The 21,291-nt window shown below is 42.5% G+C and overlaps 1 protein-coding gene across 4 annotated transcripts in view; it reads left to right on the top strand.

Annotated features, from left to right (window-relative positions):
• The window catches only part of IL1RAPL2 (interleukin 1 receptor accessory protein like 2), a 381,248-nt gene that overhangs the window by 98,614 nt on the left and 261,343 nt on the right, over window positions 1-21,291 (top strand). The gene's annotated exons all lie outside the window — the stretch shown is intronic.

The following is a 21,291-nucleotide window of genomic DNA, read 5'->3' as shown; positions in this document are numbered from 1 at the left end:
TGGTGTGTCTCATACATTTGAATCTTCAAGTACCTCCTTTCTTGATGGACTGCCTAGCCTGTTTTCTCTTCCTTTTGGAAATGTGTGTGTAACTCTTGGATAATATGCTTCCTACGCCTGCTGACAAAACACAAAGAAGTAGGAAGAAGCTTTAGCTCTAGGGGGAAAACTCTTCATGAAAAAATGTTCTTTTCTTTTCCTTGACTTGCATATTTTGAGAGGTACAGGATGGAGCAAAGTCATTACACAAGTACAAATAACCTCCAATATTTTTTTCTTTAAAATCTCAAAAATGGTGAATTTCTTTCTGAATATGTTGTAATAAAATACTAAATTTGGGCAGCATTTGGATGCAGCTGTTTTGCCATTTAAAAGCGGTATTATGCTGCTGAGGCACTGAACTTTTGAAATGTGATCACTTCTTAAGGAAACTGTTTGTGATTACTGCAGAAGCAAGATTGTTGTCTTTTCCAGAGTTCCTGTATAGGCTGGTGCTGTGTGAGTCTGAGAGGAGAGATAGTGCAACCCAAAGGGACAGAAATGGTGGGTGGAAAACCAGAAAGATACTTCACCCAGTGCGTAAGCACCTGGAAACATGCTGAAAGTCAAACAAGAAATGACTTCCTAGCAAGAAATTAAAGCATCTAAGCAATGAAATGAATAATCAAACAGACAAATTATATCCTCTCCCTTTAGACTAGATTTTTCTTCTCCTAAAGCAGCTGAATTTTTAGAGGAGAATTTGAATCTTGATTCTGTAAGCTGCCCAGCGCCCAGTTCTGCACTCAAGTGACTCAGCCCTTCTGATCAATCGACACTGGGGAGCCAGATCCACAGCCTGTGTCACTACATCTGCCCCCTGGTTACAAAAATATACTCTGTGTCTCCTCATGTCAAATCTTTGGTTTTTCTTTTCTTCACTCTTTATTATTCACTTTGATGTTACTGGGTTCATTCTGCTATGGAACATCATCACTGTTCAGGAGCAGGCTTCCTTAACATCTCTGTTTGCGTGCTTCTCAACTTCCTTTCCTTTCTGGCGTTACTGAAGACAGCTGTGTGCACACAGGAACATCTGGGGGCCTGCTGAACTGTAAAACCTCCTGACATCAATTTTTAATTTACATTGATGTACTTTCACTTTTTACATGATACCTGTTTGCAGTCTTGCTTGTCTTTTGGCTCTTTACTGTTTCACAGCTGACAAGTAGCAGAGGCCTGAGACCTTTGCTTTTCTGCAGGACTGTGCCCTGTGAATATGTTGCTGCTCGCAAAACTGTTGCCATCAGTGCTGAGGAGTGTTGGTGTTTAAACACTCATTTGTTACTTGCTGATGCTCTCTTTCTAAATGTTATTGTTTTGTAGTTGCTGTTTGCACTTGTACAACCCTCTTGTCATGAGAGTGGTTGATAGTTTTCTAGGAGGCCGATTTCAACCCGATCTTTTCACAGACATGGTTATTAGGGAATGCAGCAATCTTCTGCCAGATTTTCTACTCTATTAAGCAGCCATATCATCTTCATGAACAAAAGTCCCTTCTGATAGAGGAGTTTGCTTTTGGCATGTTGAGGTCTTCTGGATTTTTACAACTGTGCCTTAAAATGCAGCTGATCCTGCATGTGCCGGTTCTTTGGCTATCCTTAGCTACTTTTTGGTGTAGACCTGTAAGTACTATGTTTAAAATCTCTCATTCCTTCCTTCCTCCTGAGGCAGCTCTGTTAGAAAGACACATTAACACATGTAAGGCAACATATATCCTGCAGCCTTCTCTGGACCTGTCAGATTCATGCAAACTAGGAGGTAGCCCTGGGGCATGACAGGCTCCCAGAGCACAGCTGGTTCCCTGGAGCAGTACTGGCCAAGTAAGGGTGCTGTTTTGGGCTCTTCCAACAGGCACCTCTTTTTTGCCCACAGCTTCCCCCGATACCATTGCATTCACTTGTTGACCTAATGATTCTTATTTCCTTGTGTCTGTAGTGACCCTTCTATGAGGTTAGGGCTATTTTTTTCCAGAGATGTGAAATACTTGTTCCCTGCACACACTGGCCTTTTGCTTACTCTTGAAAACACAATGTAGAGAATTGCATTGCTGTCTGTTTCTGTTCTATTGTTCATTAATCTGTTTTTCCACTAGGGCTCTGTTATGAGAGAAGATTAATATTACAGAGAAGATACTTGTTTGTTTCAAATATTTTGTTTCCTTTCTCTGTTGGGAATAGTAGTATAAACACCAGGCAATCTGAATTTAAATAGCTAAAGTATTAGTCTTGCTATTCCAATTGCTTGTCATTACACTTGAGAATATGGTTACAGCTGATTATACAAAAGTACCTGAGCCATACATTTTACATTCTCAATCAGCGTATTATAGATGAACTGTGAAAATTGGAGATAGCTTTTTATGATAATTGGGAGATATTTCCCTTGAAGTATGCAAGACTCCTGAGAGAAGTTGAATTGCTTGTTTGTAATTCCGTTATAAGCTTTACTGGTATTTATTTAACGTGCAGTTTATTGCTACTGAATATTTTTCTTATGGCTCTCTGTCAAAGGGTGCATATTCAGATGGTTGCTCCCAGTCTTGATATCCTCTGCACAGTGGCTTGTTCATTAGACCAATTCTGAAGCATCCTCCATGAGCCTGACTCAGGCGCAAGGCAGTGGTGCACTTGTGTGGAGAAAATGTGAATTGTTATTGCCTGAGTGGCCTCTTCAGCTCCCCCTTGACATGCGAGGGTAATCAGCCAGCCTGGGGGCTGAAATATGAACTGGCTTACACTCCTCCAGCTCTTGAACCAGGCCCTTTGGGGCTAATTGCAACAGACCCCTGGTTCCTGACTTCAGAGACTTGAGGTTGGGAGCTGGTCCTTGAGTTGCTTCTACAGGTCTGGCTTGTCCTGTCCTGTCCCTTGAGCCAACAGCATAAGTGACCTGGATTAACTTGCATTTGCCTTGAGGTATCAGTACCTTGCGTAACCCCTCATAAAGCTGTGTGTGGCAGCCCAAAGGTGCTCCCCAGTAGCAGAAAACATGGAGTTTTGACACCTAAATGCTTTGGGTTTTTTTAAGGGAATGAAAGAATCGCATGTACTGCGACTGCAAGCACAGGTCAAAAGGACATTATATTTGGCTGAGAGGCTACTCATCCCTCACACCACTGCTTAGGACCTTCAGGTGGAGAACTGGCTGAACCTATAGCTTTTTCTACCACCAGGAAGCCAAGCTGTACCAGATGTAGGGGCTAATGCAAGTGTGCAGGACAGTGAGGTGATTGTTTGGAGACCCTGCTCCCAAGGAGAACCTGGCCTGGGCCTCCTTCATCTGCAGAACCTGGACTTGAGTGGAGATGCTGCTGGCCTCTTAACAGTCCATTGCATATTTTCCTGTTCAGCCTTTTCTTGCAGTTACTGCAAGTAGAAGTGACAAGCTGTGCTGATTGTCCCATTGAGATTCAGGTTAAATTAAGTTAAAAAGTATATTAAAATTAATTTATTAATTTAAATGAAGTTAATGAAGCAGTAATGCAACAAGCTGGAATTGGTGAGATTTTGCTACAGGAGGGTTCAGCATGTCCCTGGGTAGATGAGGTGGTGACTGGGATCCCAGGTGAGAACCAGCTTTCTGCCTGGATTTGTGGGAATAAACATGAAGTTACAGCTCTCACTTTTCTTCATGGGCATGTGTGGACAAGGTTACTTCATGCTTGGCTATGTTTGCAGATCTTGGCTCACAAGAATTAGTCTCTCTGGCTTTAAACTACATTCTCATTTTCATTTGAAAGTGAGATTGTTGCTGCTGGTGTCCCGTGTTTTCTGTAGCTGGAGATTGGCAGGCAGCATGGGAGAGCTGTCTTGGCGAAGAGGGTATTGTGGGTGAACCTGGGGCAGTGGGGCAGAGCTCATGCCTCAGCTTATGCACAGAGATTCAGAGGTTGAAGTGCCCAACTGAGAGCTGGTGTAAAGCACTCTGGTTTGATTGGAATTATGTTCAGCACAGTCTGGCTGGCTTCAGCCCACTCAGACGTGCAATCCTTTTGTTTTAGTGTTTACAGGGTCAATCTCTGGGGTATTGACTCCAGAGGTGATTTTGTCTGTTTACCAAAATGGAAATTGCCTAGCTCAGGAGTGGGCTGCAATCCCTTCAGAAAACTCATCTTTAATATATTTCCTGTAATCACAGCTTAAAAACAAACACACGTTTCCTAAATGTTCTTCAATTTTTCACCCTGCTATTTCTTGCACAGGCATTAATCATCCACTTCTCTGTTTAAGTACAGAGAACAGAGCATTGCAGTGAAGAACTGACTTCTTGTGCCTGGTGAAAAAAATTGAGTGGTTTGATGCTGAGATTCCTATTGCTTTGCAGAGTGATGATAGTGCCAAAAAAATGTGCACTGACCTGTGTGACACAAGTGCCATGTGTGTCAGGATTTCAGCAGAGTTAACTCCTGATGGATTGCTTGTAGATCATTCTATCTTACACAGTACAGGTGCAGTGCCAGCCTTTGGGTTGTGAAAACCTTGCTTGGCAATCATTTGATGGTCAAGTGTGTGCTGGTTCAGATTGTGCAGGGCATGGCATACTGGAAATTCATGGTGCTCATTTTTTCCTGCAGTAATTTGGTGAATACAGTGGAATTTATATCAGTGTGCCTGGAGTTAGATTCCATTTTTGTACCTCCATGTAGTGCTTCAAATGACCTCTGTGTACCATCAGGCAAGAGCTGTTCTGTTTTCTCTCTTTGGATTTTAAACCACAATGGAGCAGAGGGGTCAAACATAGTTTACAGTTGTCTTTGGCTTCTGAAATGCCTTCACCCTCCTGGGTATCCTCTCTGTGTTGGAAGCTTCAAACGGCAATGGTCAAGGCTGATGAGCCCTGTCCCCTTCAGCATCTGAACCCGCTGGGCTGATGCGTGTTGGAAGCAGGTCATACCCAGACCAGAAGTGGGATCTGTGCCAAGAGTAAGTGCTGGGGGCTCAGCTCAAAATCCACCCCTCCCAACCTCAGGCTGGCCAGCAGCATGGGCACCTGCTAGCAGTGCCAGCAGTGGGCTTATGCCTCTTAGTGTGCCATGGGCCTGAACTGCTAGTACCTGGGCCAGGGAGAGAGGCTGTGTAAGCCCTGTGCCAATGTCCCTTGCCCAATGTGAAAGCTGGCTCTTGGTGATGAAACAATCAAAGAAACCACCCCGGTGGCTTGTTCTGTAATGTACTGTGTACTGTTCCTGTTCTGCGGGAGCCGAACAAACCAGTGCCTGACAGAGCCCTGCTTGTAGGTGGTGCCTATTGTTCAACACAAACACTGCTAAATAGGAATTTCAAGGTAGCAGTGGGGAGGAAGGCAGAGGTGGATGCTGTGGGCTTAAATTTGCAAAAAGTCTTTGACTGCAGTAAAGTAAAGCAGCAAAACTGTGGATGTTAAAAAATTTAACAGGCCAGCAGCCTGAGAAACTGGAGACTTTTAAAAATTAAAATGCCACCATGTTTAATGGAGTCACCAAAAGCAATGATAAAAATGTAATTGCTTCTGATGAGACAAATATTCTATTAAGTAAAGAATATGGTAAATCTCAATTGGCTCGGGTAACCTAGGTAATTTAAAATGAGTTATATTTCTGAGTGCAAATGAACTGGAGATTATATATAGTTAATATTTGCAGGATAAACAGCCAGTAATTTCAGCTGATTAGGAACAAGTCATAATCCTCTGGGTGATCACAGCCATGCTCCCATTTGACTTGAGTTTAGCTGAGGTTTGACACTGAGACCTCAGTTCCAAAAAGCACTTAACCGTTAGGTGACTGGGGCATAAAGGTGTATGCAGTTAGTTTGCAGTATCTGTTCTGTGGCCTGAAAGCATTCACACTTTGATTCCACAGTTACCTGAGTGGAATGAGAGAGTTTGTTTTGAAGGTTTAACACCATTTAATTGACAGAATAGTAAAGACCTTATTTTTCTACTGAATTTCAGGCTGCTAAAAGGGAGAGGACAAACGACTTGCAAAGCTACCATTGAATTTGAGGCTTAACTTCAGTCAAGAACCAGCTTGTTTGTAAAATAGAAGCAGCTTTACCAAACAATCAGTTAGCTGCCACAGTGGAGGCAATGAACAATCCATCATAATTGATTTGGGTTTAGAGCCCATGATTTCTTCAGGCCTCTCTCCTCTGTATGCATGGTTTAAAAACCCCAACACCGAACCCCCAGAAAAATAAGCATGCAATGCTTCTTTTGGCAAATCTCAGACAGCGATGTCTGACGTGCCGCAAAGCAGGATCAGATGTGCTCTGCCAGTTTCAATCAACAGATGTAACTGGTCTTGAATGCACTGAAGCTGTGTCTTTTCGTACCAGAACTTGGCCAGGTGATTGCACTCCATTTTAAAAGGAGATAATGAATATTGATGAATACTGTCGCAGGTGTTGCAGTGTGAAGCAGTCGCCAGAGGAGCTAGAGGTACTGCCTTACTTCTATATGGGCCAAGAATTGCCAGCAGCTCATGGTGCTGCTCTGCCCCAGGTTCAGACCAGGAGAGCAGGGCTGGGTGTGACTCATGGGGCTGCTCTGTTCTGAGATTCCCCCATGGTCTGACCGGTGCTGCCTGTGCAGGACTGACTAGGTGCTGGGGCTGTGAAATGACCATTTTGGGGCCATCTGTGTGACTGGGCAGAGGGGTCTGTGTTAAAGGCTGGGTTCTGCTCTGGGTGGTAGAAGCTGTCTGGGTAAACTGGGAGCATAAAAGTGTAAGCCTTTTGAAAAGGCTTTGAATGCTTACAGATTGGTAACTGCTCAGCATCCTAACAGAGGTTGGCTTTCTAATGGACCTGGGCATTAGTAAAGAGGAACCTGTACGTGTCCGCTGTGGAAATGCTGAGCGGGGAGTATTTATGTGCTATTGTTAGCTGAGCTATAATCAGAGCTATAGACGTTTTAAAAATAGTGTGGCCTGCTGGGACAAAACATGTGGTAATACTATGAATTAATATACTGTATTTATACCCACAGCATGCTTTCCTTCAGGCAGGTGAGTTTTAATTGTAGTACTTTATGTACATGGTGTATTTCTCAGAGATACCCACATGGCTCTGGAGGTGAAGGTACATAGTGCCGTGGCTGTGGAGATACTCAGGAAGGCATGGAAAGGGCAGAGGTGGCTGTAGGCAGGGAGAGGGCAGTGGGTCTGTGCAAGGCAGATGTCTCTTGTGCTATAGTGCAGTGAGGTTTAAATTTAGAACTCTTAATGTGACCCAATGTCAAGTCAGAAATGTGTTGTTGAAGTCTATAATCGGCTCCAAGTGGCTGCCTTGTAAATCTCAGGAGTGGAAACTGGCCTGAGGCTAGCAGCCATCTCTGCTGTATCTTTGCTCAAGTGAACTTTAATTTGACTCTTTATCAAGAAAAGCAGTGAGAGAAAGAGGGAATAAAGATGAACACCAAGCAAGTTGCACAAAATAGGCTTTGTATGGATAAAGGTGATTTTTGATTTCCACGTGCCCTCAGAAAAGCAAAGTCCAGTCCCAAAGTGAAGGGGGAAAGGAAGTGGAAAGAGTAGCTCAAACAACTGCTTTCATTCTGACTTTGAAAGCTCCTTTTGACTTTACTAGGTTGAAAGTGTGCACAGGACTCCCAAAACTGAAGTGATTTCAAATTGGGCTGTTATAATGTGGGGCCAATCTGAAAATCAGGCTGGACTTGGTGCATGGCTTTCTTTGCTTGAGCTGCTGACAGTCAAGAAGGGAGCATCTTGTGAGCATCTGCTATGGCTCCTGTCGCTGTGCTGGTCTTACACAGAGGTGTTTGCTGAGGGAACTGGGGGTGGTTAAATGCTGTCTGAAATTTTGAGCAGCTCCAGGTTTGGGAGTTCTTTGGTGACATTATAATATGAAATCCACATTATATATGTAAAAAAAACCACAAGAGTATCAATGTGAAATTCAGCAAACCACATCATGTCTTCCTCTATTGCATGTGGGTCTATGGCAATCTGCCATGCTGGAGACCAGGGAATATTTTGAGCCAGCAGTTTCCTTTACAAGTCTCAAGCAACCTAAAATAAAGAAAATACTGATGACAAATGGAAGTTTAATCTCAGGCCAGCTTATACTCCTGGCAACAACGTACTTGTTCAACCAGTTGTTGATTTTTGAGGGAGATATTTTCCTTTGCATAGACTGATTGAAAGGAGCCTGTTCACAGAGTCAGTGGACCAACCAGGATCTGAAAATCAAATTTTTCTTAAATGAGTCAAGTCACTTTTCAAAGCTGTCGCCTAGAAGTTTAGCATTTTGCCATGTTAGTGGGTGAAACATTTGATACTTAACAAACTACAAATTTTACACATACCATTATGTTGACAGCAAACAAAAACATTTTTATGAAGTAGCACTGAAAGTCTGAATTCTTCACACATTGGAAAGGTGTCTCAAGTCCATTCTATTTTCCCTGAAGGAGTATCAGTAACATTTTAGAAAAGGAGATCGGATTTTAAACTAATACTCAGTACTGAGTATTCTAAATATGTATAACTACTTGAAAAATTCCTCTTTTCCTTTCTTCCAGGTAAATAAGGATGACATTAGATCACTATGTGCACACATACAACTTCTGTGGTCTGAAAATCAATTATGAAACTAAAAAGTCAGAAATTCAAGTAGCTCAGTTTGTTCAGCTTATTAAAGAGAATGTAACTTGCAGTACCCAAAGAGGTAGAGTCTGATCAATGCTACAATCTCCCCCTGGATTTTTTTCTTACAAAGTGTATCATCATTTTTATCCTAAAAGTCATCCAAGTGCTTGAGAAAGACAGAATGCCTCAAGACTTTCTAAAACATAGAAATACCTTGCCTGGTAGCATGGTGGTTTCACATGAGTCATGGCATGACCAGTCTTGGTGGGCCTGCAGTGAGGAAGCCTCCTTACTTCAATCTGCCAAAGTCATGAGCTGACACCTAGCTGCATCATGTCTTTGCTGCCCTCTTCATTGATTCATTTGGTGTCTGTAAGTTCAAGCCTGATCACATTCACATTTTCACACCCTAGAACAGTAAAACAAACTGGCACAAAACCAACCATAAACTGTGAAACCCCAAAATATCAGGAAGGAAGAAGCATGAGTTATTTTTGAAGCATCTGCATCTGCTACCACATCTTTTGTTAGGGGAAAAATAGTTGTGAGCTTCTGAGAGGTGCTGTGGTAGATGCTGAAGCCTGTCATAAAGCTCTTTGTTCAAAAAGAAATCTCAACTAATGTAAACTATTTGAAGAAGTGTTTACCAATAAACTTAAAAATAGCTTTAGCTGTCTTCTAATCTTAGAGGCCTCCCTTTATCCTCTCACTATGGCTATTTACAACATTTTTTTAATCTTGAAACTATGTGAATGGTTACAAAAAGCTTTTTTTCCCCTTTGACATCCACATTGCAGGAGAAAATTATGTTAAATCCCCTTTAGCTTAAAGCTAATTAGAGCTAGTAATGAAGTCTTTGTTCTTGTGTGATGTTTCTCTTGTAACTATGATAATTACGTAAGGGTAACAGCATCTGTCTGGGAGACTGGCAGACTGCAAGGCTTGAGCATAGAGCTGAGATCTGTTTGAGCTGTGGATGAAGTTGGGTCTGTGTGGCTCCAAGTGTCAGAGCCAAACTCTCCGGTATCTTTTATCTTACAAACAGGCAAAGCCCAGTGCCCACAGGAGGACACCAGCACCGTCAGTGCATGCAAAATCATTGCTGACCTCGGTGTGTTGTGGAGTGAGCCTTTTTAATTTCGAACTCAAGCATCAAGCTTGTAAAGAAGAGGTTGCTGATACAGTGAAAAGAGGTTAAAAAAGTCTTGCCATATATAGTGCTTCTGGTCTCTTTACTCCTTTAGCTGCATGGGCTTTTCTAAAGGTAAAGGAACTCCTGATGGGACTGGGTGAGGGAAAGAAGAATGGGGTGTAGCGGAGTGAACATGTGTAGACCACGTAAGTGCAACCATAATGGACAACCAGGCTTTGATCTTTGGAGTCCGAGTTCAGTGTTTATGAAGGAAAGTAATGCATCTGAGAAGCTGTTCCCAGATACCTCTTTTACTCAGTCAATGGGAAATGAAATGGGAATGAAACTGCCACTTCAAGTGAGGTATTTTAAAGCTGAAAGCTTTGAAGGTCAGCCCTACTGGAGTGACATTTTAGCCAAGGGGAGCAGAGAAGAGATCAGTCCATGAGTGAAGCAGAGATAGTTGTGACCTTAATGGAGTCATAAAAGCAGAGCAAGACACTGTGGAAGTGAGTTCACAAATCCAAGGAAGGATTTTATATTAAATCAGGAACAAAACAAGCAGTGAAAAACTTTGAATGCTCCCTTCTTTTTATCCACACAGTTTGGTAACTTACTTCCTTCCCCCTTCCCCCTCCCACCCCAGTCATTCCTGTTTGGTAGCCATTATTAAAACATAGAGTGCTGGAGTACTCAATATGTGAACAAAGTTCTCTCTTCTCCCTGAGGACATTCTGTTCTCATCTAATTCTTTTCTTTGTAGAGGTAATTCAGTTGTTTATAAAGGACTCATCTGAAATCTGTAACGTTCTGGAGGGACTGACCACACATTAGCATTTGTTCAAGGCAAAGTTTTCAGGATGTTTAAAAATCTGTGTTTTATTCTTGACTCTCATGCTCCCCAATAAGGCTCTGGTGCAATTTGTTGATGACCAGCAAAGCCCAATAATGAATCCTACCATCTTTGTCTGGTCTTGGCTCCTTCAAGTGTGCTGAAACTTCTCTGGGTAAAGGCAGTGGGGTACTTCACCATTACAAGTTTGCAACAAGAGCAGCAATGCTATGACAGTTGTTATGTGTAAACTGAGATGCTTTTTAAAGATGTTGCAGATCAAGCATTAATTAATAGATCTGATGTAGGAACTGTAGAGCACTGCTCATGTCAAATGCCTGGGGAATGCAAACAGCACACAGAAAGAATACCATGCCCTGGTGAAACTAGGTTGTACTATCTTGGTCACTTGGGCAAAGCCAGAATCCCCCTTAATGCCTCCTGCTTTACTGTAGTGAAATTTATTTAGCATGTCTTGTTTCCAATTACTTTTCTGTTAAGAAGATTGAAAAGATTTCTCAACTCCTGTCATGTTTAATTTTTGCTACCAGATGAAATATAAGCCCTCCAGACACAAGGCTTAGCAATTCCAGAACATAACTGATGATTTTTCCCAGGCTTAAAAAAAAAATTCCTAAATTATGAAAATTGTTTATATTTCCATTCTTTTATGCTCACCTCTTCATATTGGCAGCCAGGGCCATGAGGATGTGAGAAACATGGATTATGATGAAAGAATTAACTTATTCCCCTAATACAGACCAGTGCATCAGCTGTCATAACACTTACTGGTCTACCTGAGGAAGCAGAATGACTTCAATAGACTGACCAAGCCTTTACATTCAGTTTAATCTCTATTCCTCTTTCCCCACATCACATTTCTCTTACAAGCACTTACTTTCAAGGTTCTGCTCCTGAGCCTGTTACAGAGAGTAGCAGAGTATCAAATTGTGTTTTCCCTCTGTGGAAATGGGGCCTTCTAACAAGGCAAGCAAACCCTGCATTATTTAATATATGTGCTTGAAATGTGACAAACCTCCTTGAAGGTAATAGCTACTACTAGAGTGAATTTCTCTCTTTACCAGTAGCCATCTTTCTTCAGTTGTAATTGCTGCTTGGAGTGTACTGTATTGATTTCTAGATCTAATTGTCTTAAAGCAAGGCAAAAACATTATTGTAACAAGAATATCAAATCCTGTGCAACAGAGAAGAGAGGTTAATACTTTGTCTCTAGTCAGAAGTGGTAGCTGCCTGTCTAGGTATGGAAGGCAACTTCAGAGAAGAGCTGATGAGCCTCACCCACCTGGGGAATGGGAAAAGCTCAAGATCTGAGCAGTGACTGGTTGCAGAGCTCTGAAAAGGAGGTTGGATTTGAGAGCTAGGAGGTTCTTCACCTCAGTGTTGTGGGACCTCCTTGGAGGTTACCAAAGAAGCTTGTGGTTCGCAGGTGGGATGGACTCTGAGGACAGCAGTGCCTATCAGCTTGTGTCCATAAAAGTCTTCTTGAACATCATGTGGTGACAGGTTGGACTTGATGATCTTTGAGGTCTCTTCCAACCTTGGTGATTCTGTGATTCTTTAACACAGGGTAAATGGTTGTCTTTGCTGTTGCTATCTCTTGGTGTAGCTGGTCATAGATGATGAAGCAATTATGGTATGTTCTAAGGAGAAGGACCCATGTCCCTTCTCATAATCAGAGTGTTTGAGTGTGAAAGAGTATACCTTCAATAGTCTACTAATAGCTTGTTCTGTTCTTTTATCTTTGTTTCTTGTACAATTAATTATTAAAACTCTCTTCATGGTCCTGACTTCAGTTAATGGAAATGATTGTGTTCCACCCAGCCACTGGGCAGGTCTTCATGCTTCATATGCTGCTCTAAGTTGAAAGCAGCCTGTTTCGGGGCATTTTGGACAGAAGGAGTTAGTTGCACACTGTTTTCATCTTGCTTCCTTGCTGGCTACTGAGACTAATTGCTTTTAGGGCTATACAAAAACCTGATTTCACATGTTCTGCTCTGGGTGCAACTTTACATTGCCTAATAGTAAAGCAAGGACAGCACATGAGATTGTTATATGGTGAAAAGGAGAAAAATCAATTTTAATCGCTGGAGTAGAGGGCTGGGAGGGTAGAAGGTCATTGAAGATTAGCAATTGTGCTACAGCACTAAACCTGGAACAAAGTTCCTGGGAAAATAGAAAACCACAAGCTGTGGAACAAAACCTGTGGGTGTGTCAGTGCTCTGGTCTATTGTTACAGGAAAGATCACTCACAAAACCACCTGGACTATGTAGAGCTTGAGTTTCAGAGGGAAGGGAGATTTGTTTGGCACAGCAGTCACTAATTACCTGTAAAATAAAGAGAGAATGGGGATTTGAGATAAAACCCGATTGGATCCTGCCATAGTGCTGATTGAAGTGTAGCATTTTCAGTCTTTACACACATGCGTGCATCCTCACTCCCATAAGCGGCTCTGTGGGAATCTTGCTGGGAATGGTGTGTTTATCAATGTCCTGCTGAAATTGAGACTGGTCATGTTAGCTGGTGTGGGGCATTTTGACAAGATACAGGAGGTGATGCCCTTCTTGTCAGAACTGTGTGCTTTCCTGGATTAGACCATTCTGTTCAAGGCATTGTTCTTCGCTTGGACTGTTTTCCCCTCACAAAGAGAGGCTGATGATTAGCAGGCTTGCTCATACAGTGTCTGCTTTAGGACACTCTCAGGAGTTTGGAGTTCCTAATATATGCTTTGAAAAGAGCCAGAAACCCAATTGCTGGCTGTTTACGCATGTAACCTTGCACAAGAAAGGCTCGTGGGGGAAAGTCAAAGAAAGGGAAATTATATACAGGCTTAGCTTTAGAAGCATTAGACAGCTTTCTTCTTCCTTATCAAAGAGTGATAATCAACTTTCTTCTTTGTGACAGAAGTAGCTGCAAAATAGTTCTTTTCTCTCCCACACTGCCTTTTTTCTTCTGTCTTTCTTTAAAGCTTGTTTTCCTTGTACCTACATACCCGCTCCACTCTGTGAGTGATGGAGAGACTCTTTCATGAAATAACCATTAAAAATGCCTGTAAAGTTTTTGTTGTCACACACAGAACTCCACTTGCTTACTGTTCTAATATTTAGCTAAAATTCTGGGATTTTTTGGAAAGCCTTCATTACAAACAATATGGAGGATATGGGAGCTAAATGGCAAAAAGTATAATCCCCAAAGAGTATTAATTCTTACAAAGAAACAAACTCCTCAGAGCAATTTTTTTATTGAGTATGTGGGGAAATGATACCAAGAAGAAAGGTATGAGATGCATCAGCACCTTGTCTAGTTCAAACATAGATCAGTTTCTTGAGGCTGAGAACCAGCCTATAGATTTCTCTAAATGGAATGTTTTCCTTAAATACACTGCCTGTGTCAGAGCAAGAAAACCAAATGCATTACTTGATTTCCTTACCTGATTCTAAGAGCAGAATATGTTGAAAAGTCTCTCAGATCTCTCCTAAGAGCTGCTTATTGAATTATCAGTTCAATGAAATCAATGGGATTAGGCTTTAAAAATTTGGTGTTAAATGCACTCTGTGCAGGGGAGTGAGGGGTTGGTGCTGTGGGTCAGGCTGCTCCTTTTCAGTTTTGTCCCTGACAGATTCAGGGTGGAGCATAGGTAGGAAACCTTTGGAGCTCAGGGTGTGTGTATGTGTTTTAAAGAGTTGTTTTGATGTGACTTTCTTCTTTTCAAACAAAACTCTTTACTTTTGAACCTAAACCCATGCAGAGAGTAGTCTGACAGAGGCCCTGTGCTTGACCATTCAGAGAGGATCTGTCTGGTCTATTTTGTGCTTAACATGGGCACAGGACCCTAATTAAGACACATCTTTGTAGCTGATTTTAATTAAAGTCCAAATTGCTTTAAGGAATTTATTCTTTTCCGATGGAAACGAGTTCTGCTGTTAGGAAGTGACTGCATCAGGCTAATTACTCTATGAGAATGAAAATGTTTCATCTCAAGTCTGTGCTTCAGCCTGCAGTACCTCATTGATTTTTAGTGCATCAGATGCTTACACCAGAAGTGTAGGGTCACAGGCACAAAACAGTCTGTATGAATTATGACTCTTTACTGTTTCCCTTTTATTAGTAGCAGGGAGACTGTTTGAGTCAATTACTATTGCAATGAAGTAAAGAGCAAGTGTGATACGCATTGATATATGATGTGAGTTAGCTGCCTCTTGCTATGGGTCAAATGTCTTAGTATCATCCTGAATATTAACTTCTTTAACAGTGTGTTAAGGACTAAGGCTTCTCTACCCCTTTGTTTGCCACTAGTGCTGTCCCTGGTGACCAGAATGTCAAAATTCATTAAAACACAACTCCTGTGTGTAAATAGGTTTAAAATAAATGAGGCAGATGTATTAGGTGGCCTTTTTTTCTGCCCCATAAGATCACACAAAGGACATAATCCAAGATAAGCATACGACATAGCCTTTAGCTAGGAAGGATACAGCAAAACTCAGCTCTTCAATTTCCACAATCCTCTCGGCTCTTACTGAGGAGTACAAGATGATCTCGTCTGTACTCCTCCACAGGGACATGTGTTTATTTTGCTTATGTGACCTTTTTAGTTTTCCTTTCCAGTGCATTTTTCCCTACTAGCAGAGGGTATTTTGCAGAAGTTGTACCTGAAAAAAACTCCTTTGTTTACTTTCTTGTTTCTCTTAAATAGAGTAAAATGCTTGGGCTGACTTCCTGGCTTTCACAGCAGTCTGTAAGGTCATGCTCAAAGTGGTGGCTACTTAAAAATACTGCTGTACCCTGTCACAAGTATTTTTGCAGAAATAAAAGCTGTGTACAGATTTTTAGGACACTGTTGAAACTGACAGCCTGTAATCCATGCTCATTTCTATTCAGCAGTTCTGTTTTGCTCTGCTCCTTATGCCCTTGGTATCTCCCCCAGATTTTGACCATGTGGAAGGTCAATTTTGCTGTTATTTGCACCCATGTCCTCCTTTATCTTTGTGTAATAGCAGCCAGAGGGGTCATCCTGGCCTCATGCTGCAGACTAGAAATAAAAATTACTTACAGCCATTGGTCTGACACACAAAGAATAAAACAGTGGCTGTAAAATTGGTGTTAGTGACTTCATCTTCTAGAAGAGGTGCTCAGGGTAGTAGTGTTCTCCATCCGGCCCCCATTTGCAGGCTGCAGTTGACAGCAGTTGGTTCCAGTTTAGTGGAAGAGGATTCCCCACAGATTCATCAGTCCATCTGTCTTTTCATTAGCACCTTCTCCAGGAGAAAAGGTGTCTGTTGGACAGCTTCAGTCACATAATCAGATTACTGCACTTTTACAGTTTATGATTCTTCAGCAGTCCAATATTGACTGACCAAAGCGTGAATGGAGAAATCCTGCCATGGAAATGGTTTTCCTGCAGCTCTTCTTTGAGAGGCGATGAGGACAAATTGGGTGTCCCAAGCAGAGCTGGTGTGGTGTACTTCTATATACCAGTTCAGTTTGGACTACTGTTTTCACCAGCCAAATATTTTGTATTACTGTTTTGATTGTTGGGAGTGTTTTGATTGTTGAGAGTGTTTTATCTATGTCTTTATCTGATGTGACTCCAGGTAGCTGTGTTTGCTGTGGTGCATTAACTGGTGTGGATTTTGTGCAGCGGTTCTTCAGCTCTTTTGACATGTGTATCTGTCAATTTTATCAGTTTTTGTCAAGACCTGACTGGGAGAATCTCAATCACAGTATTTGTTCTGGAGCTGTTGGTGGCTGAAGGTCCCTGTGCTCCCCAAGAGGGAAGGTTTCATTTCCTTAGACACCAGTTGACTCATTTATTAAAATGCTGACATTGGTCAGTTACTTCTATTTTTTAAAAATTAATTTTATTGTTTTAAATTACATTCCAGTGCACATACCCTGGTTGAGATCATGAGCTGGGCCATGTCCATGTGCTGTGCAAATAGAGAGAACCTCTACTGTGAGTCTTGCAGGACAAGCAGAGAAAGAGCAGCCAAGAAACCTAGACAGGTCAAGTTTCTTTGCTTGTGCTCATGTAGGAAGATGTACCAGAGCTAGGAGTGAAACACAGGCCTCTGACTTTGAACCCCACAGTTTTGGTTTTATTCTTTAGTCAACCCTCCTGATTTCACAGAGTCACCAAGGCATCAATCTGGTTTTGGTTATTAAAGGGTCTATTAATATTTTTTTAGCCTGGTCTGATGTTCTCCACTGTAAGTTTTTCTACCTCAGTGGGCCAAAACTGTCCCTTGTTTCTGCTAGACCTGGCTGAAAAATGTAGGTGGATAAGTTGTTAGATGGCACAGTCCCAGTCAGATTTGCTATTATAAGGATACTTTTCTTGACTTGGTCAATTCAGAATTTCTTTTATATTCACAGTCCCTCCAGGACAACCAGTATCTAATTTTTCACATCCTCAGTGGAAGGAGTTAATCAGTCTGAGAATCTGTCCACTAAATAGTGACAAAGGACAGCAGCTTCTGAAGTGGGGATGCAGGCAAATTGTGCAGGATATGGGATGATCACCTTGGACAATATTCTGCTGGGTTTACTGCTAGCCCACTGGGAAGGACATATTCCATTTCTTGTAGGTTTATAGAGATACCTACAGGTATAATTGCTGTTAGATCCTGGGAATTAGTGATTGTAGCCTGCATTGATGAAGCTGGACACTTGCTTTACCTTTTTAATTTGCTTCTAACAATTGTTGTATCCTGCAGTACTCAATCTTTATCACTGGGAATAATCAGGCTAATGATCCTGCTCTTTGCTTTGGGCTTCTGCAGCACATTGATTTTGTCCCACTAGCAACACTAACCTTACTGCTCTGTCTGCAAGAAGCTATCTGTCTACTTCCATAGATATGCTCCTTCTGGGAAAGGAAGAGGAGTAATGATGTGAGACTTTCTCACTGTCCTACAGCCCTACTGTGCTCCTTATTCATGCCTCTGTCACCTGCTTCCTTCATGCTTTCATTTGGAGCTCCTTGAGATTTATTGCATAGCCAAAGCCCTGATAGAATTAAATATGACCAGGAACATCAAGGGCAACCAGAACATTTTCTGCAGGTATGTTGGTGTTAAAAAGAAGACTAGGGGAAATATGGGTAAGAAACCTGCTTACCTGTGATATCATAGTAGTAGTATCATAGAATCAGTCAGGGTTGGAAGGGACCACAAGAATCATCTAGTTCCAATCCCCCTGCCATGGGCAGGGACACCCCACACTAGATCAGGCTGGCCAGAGCCTCATCCAGCCTGGTCTTAAACAACCACCTCCCTGGACAACCCATTCCAGGGCTTCACCACTCTCATGGTGAAGAACTTCCTCCTCACATCCAACCTGAATCTCCCCACCTCCAGCTTCATTCCATTCCCCCTAGTCCTATCACTACCTGAGATCCTGAGAAGTCCCTCCCCAGCCTTCTTGTAGGCCCCCTTCAGATACTGGAAGGCCACAATTAGGTCACTTTGGAACCTTTTCTTCTCCAGACTGAACAGCCCCAACTCCTTCAGTCTGTCCTCATAGGAGAGGTGCTCCAGCCGTCTGACATGTGTCAGACATGTGACATGTGATGACATGTGCCTCCTGGCCCTTCTCTGGACACTTTCCAGCACGTCCGTATCCCTCTTGTAATAGGGGCTCCAGAACTGGACGCAGTACTCCAGGTGGGGTCTCACCAGAGCTGAGCAGAGGGGGAGAATCACCTCCCTTAACCTGCTGGCCACACTTCTTTTGATGCAGCCCAGGATCTGATTGGCTTTCTGGGCTGCAAGTGCACACTGAGAGCTCATGTTGAGCATCTCGTCCACCAGCACCCCCAAGTCTCTCTCCTCAGGGCTGCTTTCCAGCCAGTCACTGCCCAGCCTGTATTTGTGCCTGGTATTGCCTCGACCCAGATGCAGGACGTTGCACTTGGTCTTGTTGAACCTTATGAGGTTGGCATGTGCCCACCTCTCCAGCCTGTCCAGGTCCCTCTGGATGGCATCCCTTCTCTCCAGCGTGTCTGCTGCACCACACAGCTTGGTGTCATCACCAAACTTGCCGAGGGTGCTCTCAATGCCACTGTCCATGTCACCAGCGAAGATGTTGAACAAGCCTGGTCCCAGGACTGATCCCTGAGGGACTCCGTTTGTCACTGGCCTCCACTGGGACATGGACCCATTGACAGGCACTCTTTGGGTGCAGCCATCAAGCCAGTTCTTTATCCATCTAGTGGTCCATATATGGTCTATATGGAGAAGGGTAAGATAGTTGAAGATTTTTTTTTTCTTTTGAGTCTTCCCTGGAAAGTGCTTCAGCCACACTGCCCAAGTCACAGCAGGCAAAGGGAGGATGAAAACCCACCCACTTTAGGAGAAGGTTAGGTTCCAGACCACAGGAAGACCTTTAAAGTGCACATATCCATGGGACCTGATGAGATGCGTCCATGGGTCCTGAGGGAACAGACGGATGAAGCTGCTAAGCCACTATCATCATATCCATCACATCGGAGAAGCTGTGGCAGTCTGGTGAAGTTCCCACTGACTGGAAAAGGGGAAATGTAACCCTGATTTTTAAAAAGGGGAAAATTGAAGACCTGGGCAACTACTGGCCAGTAAATCTCACCTCTGTACCTGGCAAGAACGTGGAAATTATGCTAAGGCATATGGAAAATAAGCATGTGATGGGTGACAGCCAATATGGCCTCATTGTGGGTAAATGGTGCCAAGCAAATTTGGTGGCCTTATATGATGGGGTTACAGTACTGTCATCTACCAGGACTTGGGCATTTGACACTGTCCTGCACAACACCTTAAACTGGAGAGACAGACTGGGTTTCATGGGTGAACCACTCAATAGATAAGGAATTGACTAGATGATCACACTCTGAAAATTCTATCATCTTCCTCTGTTGCTTTCCCTCTGATAGGGCACTGAAGGAAATAAAGAGCAGAATTGGGAGCAGAGGCTTGGGGGGAAAGGGGACATGGTATTTGGGAGAGAGATGTAGCAGGACATAGGAGGAGTGGAGTATGAAAGTTTCTTTTTGGTGTAAATCATTTAAACCTATAATATTTGCCACAGCTCTGATCTCATTCAAGTGCTTCAGTGATTTGGACAAACTACGTGAGTTTGTATATGAGAAATCTTTCTCTCTTTTGTTCTAAGTTGTTATTTGGAGAGTCCTAATAAGCCACGATTGTGCTTTAGGCTAAAAGCTATCCAAGTGATTCAAGATTGTGGGGAACAATTATTTGAGTGCATTATTGCTTTATCTTCATTACTGCCAAAATCTGAAGGGTACTGTTACTGTAAGATGACTGTAATAAGTTGTGTCTGATTTTCTTTTAATTAGTGAAATGTTACCTCCTGAAATACTGGTTAATGCCAATTAAGAAAGCACTGTGAGATATGTCTGATGTAGTAGTGTTGGAGTTCCTCTCTGTCTGAATAAAAGGGAGGAAAAAGAGAAATTTAAATTTGTTCTTGATGGTTTTGTCTTCCTTACACACTTCTTTATTTAATGCGTGTCCAGAGTGATTCAAATCCTGTGGTTGCTGGTGAAGGTTACTCTGGGACATCTGTCCTTAACATTTCTTCCTGTTCAAAATAGTTCAGGGCCTATGAGTCCAAGTACTGAGTTAAAAAAAGTTGTAGGTGATGGGGAACCCTGGATTTTCTACATCAATCCTGATGATAACTTTCAAAGCCCCAGAAAATGGTGAAGCAAGAAACCACCACAGGGGCTGGCTTCTGGTGTTAGTTGTCATTAAGTGTACTTGGTACAGCTGGTGGAACTTTTTGATGTTGTGATATTTGTGGTTGATGATTTCTTTGGGTCAGTAAGTAGGAGGTGGGAAGCAGGGCTTTTGAAGATAAATGCAGTAACTTCAACATCTTAAAAGAAGATGTTTGACCGAGTGATCTTTATACTTTGGAAGCATCAGGCCTTGTAACACCTAGCAGTGTAATAATCAGTGAAAATAGGTAAACCCTCCAAAAACAAACAAGCAAACTGGAGTGCCATTGTCATTATATTTGCATGCAATTTGAAAGGCAAATTGTGCCTCTATAGTAATTCTATTCTATACAGCTTTCATTCCTGGCCATCAGTAACTGGTTCATTAAGAGCTAATATTATTCTCACTAGTGTATACAAGGAATGGGCCCCTGAGCCACTGATTAAAAAGCAAGGTAGCAAAGGCCAAGGCATTTAACTGGAAGCATGAGAGCTGTTAATCCTTTTGTTTTCCTCTAGTCAACAAATGGTTGTTAAAATTAAAGCAGGAGAAGGAAGGGCTGAGCTTTTTCAGAACATAAAATGTTTGTGAAGAATCCTTCAAGTCCTACCTCTTTGGCCCTAGTGAATGCAGGAGAATTCACCGGGAGAGGCCAGCTGTGACCAACCAGAAGTGCTTTGAGTATTGCAGAGTGTAAATACCATGGTTTGAAAAGGAGTAAATTAGAGAATCATAGAATGGTTTGAGTTGGAAGGAACCTTAAAGATCATCTGGTTCCAACTCCCATGCCATGGGCAGGGACACCTTCCACTACACCAGGTTGTTCAAGGCCTCATCCAGCCTGTCCTTGAACACTTCCAGGGAGGGGACATCCACACCTCTCTGGGTAAACCTGTTCCAGCGTCTCACAACCCTCACTGCAAAGAAAGTCTAAATCTACCCTCTTCCAGCTTAAAACCATTA

The sequence above is a fragment of the Dryobates pubescens genome, chromosome 18 (genome assembly GCF_014839835.1).
Source record: "Dryobates pubescens isolate bDryPub1 chromosome 18, bDryPub1.pri, whole genome shotgun sequence".
NCBI classification, from domain to species: Eukaryota; Metazoa; Chordata; class Aves; order Piciformes; family Picidae; genus Dryobates; species Dryobates pubescens.
This window is presented reverse-complemented; position numbering and strand designations above follow the sequence as displayed.